Source organism: Anser anser, assembly GCF_964211835.1.
Source record: "Anser anser genome assembly, chromosome: 16".
NCBI classification, from domain to species: domain Eukaryota; kingdom Metazoa; phylum Chordata; class Aves; order Anseriformes; family Anatidae; genus Anser; species Anser anser.
This window is the reverse complement of record NC_139737.1, coordinates 7955009-7964720: the sequence shown is the minus strand read 5'-3', so window position 1 is coordinate 7964720 and position 9712 is coordinate 7955009. Positions and strand designations below refer to the sequence as shown.

At 43.5% G+C, this 9712-nt stretch overlaps 1 long non-coding RNA gene across 1 annotated transcript in view; it reads right to left on the bottom strand.

The window, feature by feature from the left end:
• Window positions 1-1495: 1495 nt before the first annotated feature.
• Window positions 1496-9712, bottom strand: part of LOC310882456 — a 31624-nt gene continuing 23407 nt past the window's right edge. The window contains exons 6-9 of the long non-coding RNA XR_014572977.1: window positions 5845-6017; window positions 3414-3548; window positions 2771-2822; window positions 1496-1605 (exon numbers count right to left, since the gene is read on the bottom strand). This is a non-coding gene — a long non-coding RNA (uncharacterized lncRNA). The remainder of the gene's footprint in view (window positions 1606-2770; window positions 2823-3413; window positions 3549-5844; window positions 6018-9712) is intronic.

Sequence of the window (9712 nt, the reverse complement as noted above, 5' to 3'; positions counted from 1 at the left end):
AAACTGGGAACAGATTTAAGCTAAATTGACAACAAGCCAATACAGCCTGTGCTAGCAAGGCTCGATGGTACTGAAGCAGTACGGTGTCTGGCGTTGCTGCTATTAGCAAAAGTGCAAGGAATAAATAGCTGTGCACTCTCAGCTGTCAGCACTATCCATCGAAATGATACAAAATAGATGAGAAAAACCTTGTTTTGTCTAACTCCCACTTTCATACTTGCACCTCCATCCCTGTGCTTTCAAGCAGGTTGCACGGCTGGGAGCCTCAGCAGCCTGCCTGGTGCAGCCGGGTGGGCTCCCATGGCACAAGAGGGTGGGCTCCTGCGGCCAGGCAGGTCCCTCTGCCCCATGGAAAGGCAAGCCGTGAACTTCAGCACAGTCCTAGCGAGGACAGACATGGTGCTCACTTTCTCTGCCTCATCCTCAGCTGTGCACTAATGTCATTTCCTCATCACGGGTGGCTTCTGGGCAACACGTGACAAACACATTAGAAGAGGGGGATAGTAAATGAAACAACAAAAAGGTTGTTTTCTCGACAGAGTAATTAATTTTGACTATTATTTTTTGAAAGGGTGGCTTCACTCTGTTCTCTGCCTGTGGAGAAAGCTGACGAAGGGTAACAGCAGCTGTGGAAAGCATTCACACTCCGATAGCACGGCTGTGGCATCCCCAGTGAAAGCACCACCATGTAATGAGCAGGGAATTTCCATGTGATAGTAAACAAAGAATATCTATGTGAAGATACTCTATGTGAAGTCACTCTTGTACTACTTTTTTTTTTTTTTTTAAACCCATTCCCCTGTTTATTTTGTGGCCTCAGCCTGATAAAGCTCCCCTTTTTGTCTTTCTGCTTGGTCTCGTAGGCTGCATCACTAACAACTTGGTGCTATTTAGTTTTATTTGCTCTTAAAATGAACAAGGCATTCTTAGGATGTGTTATGTGATACTACTGTTTTGTTACTTCCCCTGGATAATAAACAGTCTGGAAATTAATGATTTATAAAGGGTTAGTGTTTGTGTGACAGAAACTAGGACAAGTGGCTTGACTCTGATCCCGTTTGTGCCTGTAACTCCAAATATTTTAATGAGTCAATTCTAATTTACATTTATTCAGAATCCTGCCCAATGCACTTCTTTTAACCTAAACAAGTCAAATGAGCATTAAAGCAATGGCCACTGATGAAGAAACCCAGTGGAAGTCATCACTGTATTTTCTTTGCCATGAAATACACACACAGCTGAACTGCGTTACAGAGGCACAATTCTGCACAGTAAACTCCAGTCGGGCCTTGTTTGTTGTACAAATAAGCTTCAGCCCTCCAAGATTTAGGAGGACGCGGTATCAGTCCCTTGCACAATGCTGCTGGGAGGCTCTTCTCCCATGGGCTCAGCTGTCAGCTGCACGTCACGGGCTATGACCAACCTTATCTGCAGTTTCACATTACGGAGACTCTTGAGGCCGTTGTGGTTTCCAATAATCCAGGACTCCCTCTGCTTTTATTTTTTTCCTTTTCTTTTCTCCTCTTCTCTGCACCACAGTCCTTTTTGTGTTGGTCCATCTGCCTAGGCAACCAGTCTATGGTCCAGTTCAGGGAACTGATCCAACTTAAAAATAAACAGGAAAAAAATAAAGGTGGAGAGCCAGCTTGGGGTGGGAACTGGGGAAGGTGTAACTGGGCAAGAACAGTTGAGGCCAGCCCTGTCACTGAGCCCTTTCTGTCATGAAAGCATGAATCATACAATCATTAAGGTGGGAAAAGACCTCCAAGATCATCTGGGCCAACCATCCCCCTACCACCCACTAAACTATGTCCCCTAAGCTCACAGATGCCACAGGTATCCCTCTGAGCAGTTATCAAGCTGTGTCAAACACAGCCAGGAATATACTACATGACACAGAAGGTTTGATCTTGCAATAAAACTTAATCATCTATTACTGTAAAACAGCACTATGCTGAAAAGGTAAGCTTATTCACATCTGCTCGTGTCTTCGAGTACAATTGCCTGGTCTTGATTTAGCTTTTGTTGAACTGGACAAGCCCTCCCCCAGCTGTGTACAGAATATTCCCTTTTTAATGGGAAGATACTCAAGCACACCCTTAATAAATAAAAATGAGTAATTCTAAGTGATGCAGCAACAATTTTGGAGGTCACCACTAAAAATCAAGATTTGCTAAGAATGCCTGTTGTTCCAGCTGAATTGTGGAATAACTCCATGGACTGAGAAAAGATTCCTTTTATAAGCTGTGCACCTGCACAAATGTCATTAAAAATCCAAACAGAAATACTAGAAAGCAGTTCTCATGCGAGCTCACCAACACTTCCATGACACACGTATAAGTCCCAGGCCAAGCACGCGGGATATATAACACCCTCACACAATGGGCTTTTGTTAATGAGCTCAGGAGAGGCTCCAATGTAATTTACCATACAATGGCGCAGTGTGAGAGATGTGCAAATCTGTAAACACCCCCCCAGTGTTTTCTGGGTTTGAAACAGCACGGTAAGATCACATAACCTAAACTGCAGATGTAGGAGCAGAATGGGCATTTCAGCCACCCCCAGCTCCATTATGGAGACTCTGGGTCAATGTCTTTAAAATACTTCCAGTGTCATGGATCAGTGGCTACGTGAAAAGGAATAACATGAGTATTACGTGTGGAGTTTTGCTCGCATGCGCCTGTAAGCACGGTGTAAGGCTTGATGTCTCTCACGGACTTCCTGAGAATGGCACACGAACGGGGGTCCCTCTCTCATGCAGGAAACTCACCGTAGGGAGACCTGAACAAACGTAGGAGTTCTGGAAGCGAAATGCCTGAGAACTGAAAGAAGGAAAGGTGTTATGAAAATTGTAAATCGTTACTGTATTTTTCTAGAAGATTAATGTCAGATCCTCAAGAAAAAGGCACGTCTACAGGCTGCTAATTTATTACCAGTAGAGCTTGATTTAATAAACTTGTGGTAAATATTTTCTGCTTTTAAGACCCTTTAAGGCTTCAAAGGCTCCCATTTGTTTTAGGTCCCTAGGGATGTTGGTGCCAATGAGACATGTTTCATTAATTACGTTGCACAAATAAGCCAAATATTGCACAAATGTGTGTAGCAACATTGTGAGGAATGCAGCAAGGACTCTGCCCAACTTCACACAGAGCAGAGCCGCCCAGCTGGGTGCTCTTTTGAAGAGCCACGGCCTGAAGCACACGCTTGGGACCTGTCCACACCCCAACATTTTATTGGTACTGTTTGGGCCAGCACAGAACTGCCAGTAGATTTCTCTCTGGAATCCCCAAACATGCCTTTCCCTGTGCATGGCACTATTAAAATAGGAACAGAAACAAAAAAGCATGCGGCAGAGACACCACAGATCCCTTGCATCTCATTCAGTTGGGAATTATGCAAATGTTGTGAGGTACCAGAGGATGTTGAAGCCTGAGGTTACATCCCCGTAGCTGTCTTTTCCTGGCACAGACTGGAGCAGGGCTTCTTGCTGCGAGGAGCCCCGAGGGGAGATGTGCTTGGGTCAGGTTCACAGCCACAGCTCTTCGGTGCTGGGAAATGAAAATAACAGTGATGTGAGTGAGTCTGCTGCAAGAAAACTGAATATACCAGGGAAAGGGAAGAGCCAGAGATGTTTCACGGCTATTAGTAAAAGGTGACTGAAGGCACATGGCGACTGCACCTTTCAGAATGAGGACTGTCACAAGAGCTACCAGCAAAGATGATTTTCCCAGAGGGGCACACTGGGATAGAAATTCTTATTTTGATTCTCACCTTACCTTTTTCCTTGCATAACTCACACACAGACCAGCAAAGAGACACGTCTTGTCTGGGCAGGTGAAAGCCCCTGTTAAACAGGCAGTTTATAAACTTTAAAGCTGAAGATAAACTTTGACCAGTCTCTCTCTAAACCACCTATCCTCACAGCCTGTGTTTTCCTGGTAGCTGAGAGGGAAAATTAGAAAAAACTCTATGGTAATTGGAAAATGGGAAGATGCTGTTTGACTGGCTGGACACGAGCAATTACAAGAGCACGCTGAAGTACTTACAGCTAAGGGAGGCCTTAAGAGCACACGTTGACAGTGTGCCATATGTCAGGGCGCGTGCTGCTTTATATTACTTGGTGCAGCTTTGTGAAGGAACTGTACTTGGCTTGTATATGAATTTTAAATGAATTGTTAACACATTTTATGAATCTGGTAAAGGGGTGCTGAGGTGGGAGAGCGCACATGTCTATTCTGCAAGATGGAGTAAATAAATCATGACTTTCACAAGATAAAACTTTATTGAGCAGCAATAAACAACAGAAATACTTCTAGCAGCATTTAAAGCCATGTAAAAGAGAGCACAAAGCGCTGACTGCCTCGAGTACGTGCGCTTGTAACAGCTTGCATAGCACTGATGGGAGAGAAGGTGCTTTGCTGGAGGAGGGGGGCACAGAGCTGTCTGGGGGGATCGCATGCTGGCTGCTGTGCTGTAACTCCCCGGGCCTTTGGTCTCCAATGCCAGTCAGCATCTGCGTTTGTTGCTCACAGTATCTACAATATTTTGGTGCCTTGTTTTAGACATAACCCTTCTTTTGCTCTGCCTTTCCCCACCATAAATTCCCCCGCTCTTTGTCCCAAGGGTGGTTTTGGAGCAGAGGACACCTCGTCTGTGCCCACTGCACCGCCCTCCTGCCTGGATTCACACTGAGCAGGTGGGGAAATGCATCCTCCAGAACAACACACCTAAAGCCAGTGGGCTGACGTTTGACCAAAAAGTGAGGAAAATGATTCCTAACATTTTCTCCTAAGTTCGTCATACAAATACCTCCATGCTTGTCAGTGCATTTGGCCATTTGTAGTAGAGGGGGTAAGAGCCATCTGCTGGGTCCTCTGCACTAAGGGATGGACTCTGGAGCATCTTGGGCAACATGTACAGGAATGGCACCCCAAATTTTTCTTAACATGCTGGTGACTGACGTATTGCTGCACATGAAGCATTAGAGAACCAGAGGAGAAAACTGCCTGAATTGGTATCAGCACGCTCTGGCAGCTACCTCCCTTGTGTGGTGCGGACCGGTGTCCTACCATAAAGGAAGCAAGGAACCCTTTTTAGAAGTATTTGCTCAGCTTTAAAAAATATCAGTAGAGAAGTTGGATTCTGAAAAGAGCTTCTTCTGCTATTCCCACAAGGTAATTTATGCCAAATCCTCTCAAACAGCAACAGCTTTTCTCTTTCTGCAGAAAGTGACCAAATAATTTACCTGGACTCTCCAAACTGGAAAACAGTAGTTCTGCATTATTGGCATCAGTGCTATAGATTTACTTTAGCATTTTATTCATGAAAATCTCCCAGTCTAAATGATCGGTTACCAGATTGCTTGCAAGATTACTGAATGCTGTTTGCATCACAGGCACTCTTTCAGCCTCTCTCTGTTCGCTGTGCTTTGATTTATGCTGCTGGAAGCCCACTGGGCTCGGCCTGCCCTGTCATGGTGGCTTTTAGAATTTCCTTTTGTCTACAACTATCACTACCTATTTGTTAAATAAACCAGCTGTGTAAAAAGGTGCCTTCTTCTCTGCTTGTATGTTTCTCTGTCATTTAGAGGAAGAAAGGAAGGGGGCTGTGGAGTGGTATTTTGGGAAATGTGTAACATGGTACCTGCCTGAACGTCTTTCCCTTCTTTACCCAGCTCTGTGTCAGAGTTGCTCTGGGTCTCTCTTGGAAGTGCACTGAATGAGCCCCCTGCCTTCCACAAGCTCCTCACCTGAGCATGCTGCTGAGACTCCTGCCTTGCAGGCACACACAGTCCATAGGATCAGCTACAGTCAGAAGCTGTCTGGGTTGTCCCCAGAGCCCTACCTTTTCTTAGGCTGGCTCCTCCCCTGTACTCTGGCCAGTGCACATCTCCATCTGTCCCCTGTAAATTCGGCTCTTCATGTGCTTGGGACATTCAGCAGGTTCGTTCTGCCCTGGGTGGAAGCTTGAGGTCCAAATGCAGCTTGAAATGGGGCCACTCAGGTCTTCCTGCATGGCTGCGAGAGGAATTGCAAGGCAGACAGGCAAAGCAATGCTTGGAGGTTTTAAAGAGCTAGGGCTGATCTCCACTCACTGTGAGTATGGGCAGCTGGGGTCAAAATCTATACCAGAGCATTTTCTGTCATTTCTCTGGAATGCAGCTTGTATTAGGAGATAATGAAGAGCCTGTACAGTACACTTTGTGGGTGGAGCAGGCTCCGTACAAGCCTTGTGCTATCGTCAGAAGTAATTTCATTTGACCACCAGGAACATCAGTTTTTACTGGGGGGAATTAAGCCAAGTGTGGGTATATGCAAAAATACCTCCAGTTCAGACATATCGTACCAGTCAAGCCTGGCTGGCCTGCCTTCTTAAAGAGCTTAACTTCAAATACAACTACAGTGAGGGTATTCAAGTTAAGATATTACAATGAGAGAGAACAGATCTCCTTAATCAGGGGATTACTGCACAGAAGGATCCCACCTCCCCCCCAATATTAAGTCAAAGTACAAAAGATACTTATCTAAACTTACCCAAAAAACTCTCAGTTCAAAATCTTATGTAAACAGGTCTTTATAAAGTGACAAATATCATTGTGCTCCCCCCAGCACTGTCAGATTTATCAATAAGTAGTTCACTAAATTTGTAGGTGCAACTGTGACCCAATGAAATCAATGGCAACATTTCCACCAAACTCGATGGGACCAGGATTTCAGTCTGCAATTTGTGAAATTAGGAACGTCAAGCTGTAGGGCTCTGTTTTGGTTTTGCTCCAGACCTACATTCTGATCCAATATTTGTTTGCTTTTCATAGATACGTGGATGATTATAGTTGGTCAAAGCTGGCAAATGAAAAAAAAAATACAAAGTTCTCTTATACAAAGACAACAATACTTTATGTTCCCAGGAAAATTTAATGTTTAATGCTACTACCCCCCTATCCCAGCTCAGGCACTCGGTAAAGACAAGAGTAACTTTCTTCATCCCAAAAGATTCTGGGTTCACAGAGAAATTCCCTTAAACCTCAGTCTTCCAGAGATAACCACAGAAGAGGAGCGATGAATCACTCCTCTCAGGAAAAAAGTTTTGCAGAGTAATAACTTTTTTTTTTTTTTAAAAAAAATATGCCACTTGCCTGATTGATCCCTTTTGGTTCAAGTGGAACAAAACCTCTTACAATGGGACAGCCTTACTTTTCCTCTAGTGTGCTCACTGCAGCCCAATAAATCTGTTCTTCGGTGTGCCCATAATACCACCAGCTGATCAAGGCTCAGCTGAGTGCTGTATGCTCGGTGACGAGGTAACAGGGATCCAAGATAAGTAACCTCCTATACACATGACAGTAATCCCCCCTCCATACAGACGTTTTTAAACCATCTTGATATAGAATTAAAAGACAGATGCAAAAAGAGGTGAAATTATTCAGGATATACAATGGAGGAATTTTATTACCAAACTGACTGCATTATAAATCAAGTGCTCTGTAAATGCAATAAAACAATTGTTTAGTCTGCATGATTCATACCACAAACCTCAGTATTCTGTGTTTTGATCTTATTGCAGCAATAAACTGTCTAGACAGCAATTAACAAACTGTTTTTTCTTCAGATGTTTGGAGTGCCTTTGCTGCCTGATCGGCACTCAGAAATACAGGGCTTTTTCTTCTATTCCTATTAATTATCAGGTTGATCAAGAAGCACGGTTAGCCATTCTCTGTAATTGTACAACATTTCTCTTTAAGTGAATTGCTATAGGAAAAATACCAATAATATTGTTTTTCATTAGTACTAAGTAGCTAAGATAAAGATTTATTTTGCCATGGTGGTCTAGAATGAGCTTTAAACTATAACTTATACTGAGAAATAGCATGCCATTTTAGGCCCTGATTCAACAAACTACTTACTCATGTGCCCAACTTTAAGCACGTGAGTAATCCCAGCAGAACACGTGTGTTTAAATTTTGGTGTGCGACTCGGTATGTTCATGAATTACAGCCAAATAATTGATCCAACCTATATCGTTACCCCTTATCTTTCACAGGACAAGTGGAGCAGTCACGTTGCTTTTTGATGTTCAGCTTAATGGTTTACCAGTCTGAGGTGAAATGGGAAGGGTCTTAAAACCTAGGTGGGAGAAAAGATACTTGAGAAAATCCTACAGAAGAGGATTACAGATAGCTCCTTCAGGTACTCCTTTAGCATACATGATACAATGAAGCCTTTGAAAAATTATAATGAAATTACAGAGGGTTTTACAGAAGGTTAAACAGAACTGTATTTCCCGCAGTGGCCCTGCAGGTGAACACTTCCCTTTCAGGAATGATTTAGGGTGTGAGAGGAGGCTGAATGAGGACGAGCAGGGGCTGCGGGACGTTTGTTCAGCCCAAACACCGACGCTGTAAACATGTGGTGTCTGCGCGTTCACGCTCACAGGGAGAGCTCACACCCGGCATCGTCTCCCTTGCTTTGGGAAGCAGATGCAACTCTGTAAAATTTAAGGCAGATGAACACAGACAGTCCCTGACGTTTGCCTGGTATAAAGCAGCCAAGCAGCGTGCCGGTGGCTTCCAAGAGCAGCTGAAAGCTCGACAGCCACCCGGGCCTTGCTGGACAGCTCCTGCCCGGCGCCCGGGAAGCCGTGCTGTGCCGTGCCAGCCCATCGCGCGTCCCACTGGCAGCCGCAAGAGAACCCAGATGGAAAGGTAGCGAGGGTGCTCTGCTTTTGTGAATTTACAGAAAGAATTCCATAGGATTTGGCCGTACTTTGAATGCAAAGAATAAACGTGAGGTCTCAAAAGCAAAGTGAAGATATTTGGTTTGAAGCTTATTTTCAGAAGTTACAAGAATAGTACTACTTCTTTTAAGAAAAAAGTGCAGTCTTTTAAAAGTGTTTTCTTTTACTCCCTATCTTCACTGTAGAATGGGGAAATGAGAAAAAAGAAAAAAAAAAGGAAAGAAGAACGGAAAAGCTAGAGTCTGATCTAGTTTGATCATCCTTTTCATGGAAAAATAAATTTTCACTTGAAAGGGAACTTTTCAATGAAATTCACATTTTCACAGTTTTCATTTGCAGTGTTTCTAACAGTTCTGGAGTACTGTTTTGTACCTGCAGAAGCAGAATATTTTATCTCGATGTAAGAGAAAACACTGTGGGTCTGCTCCTGGTAAACAGCGTATAAAAGATGCTTGCTGAGCTGACCAACAGGAGCAATGTGAGTGGTATTTTTTTAAGAGAAGCAGGTTGTGTACAAAGACCTGAGAAATGAGATGAAACTTGGGAAACAATTCTTAGAGCATTGTATGAAGTACTACAAGGCATTGAATTTGTTAATAATATCTATACTCCACAGAGTTTAAAAATAAGTAACAAACATGTCATCCATATTATAAGGAGACAGTTCTAGTGCAGATGCTAAGGAGTCAAAATGCCTCAGCAGGTGCCTCAGTTATGCACCTACCTGTTGTTGGCCCTTATTTCATTCAACAAAACAAAACAACAACAAAACACACCACCGGCACCACCAAAAAACACCACCACAAACTAGATACTGGAAATGGCTGGAAAAGCTGTAAGAAAATGTTATAGAAAAATGGCTTTTACTGGCTTTAGGAAAATTCAGAAGTGGTAGAGGTAACATTACCTCTTTAATTGAACTACATGAACATATTTTGGTAACTTTCCATTCTGAAACGATGCCCTAGGAATAGGTACG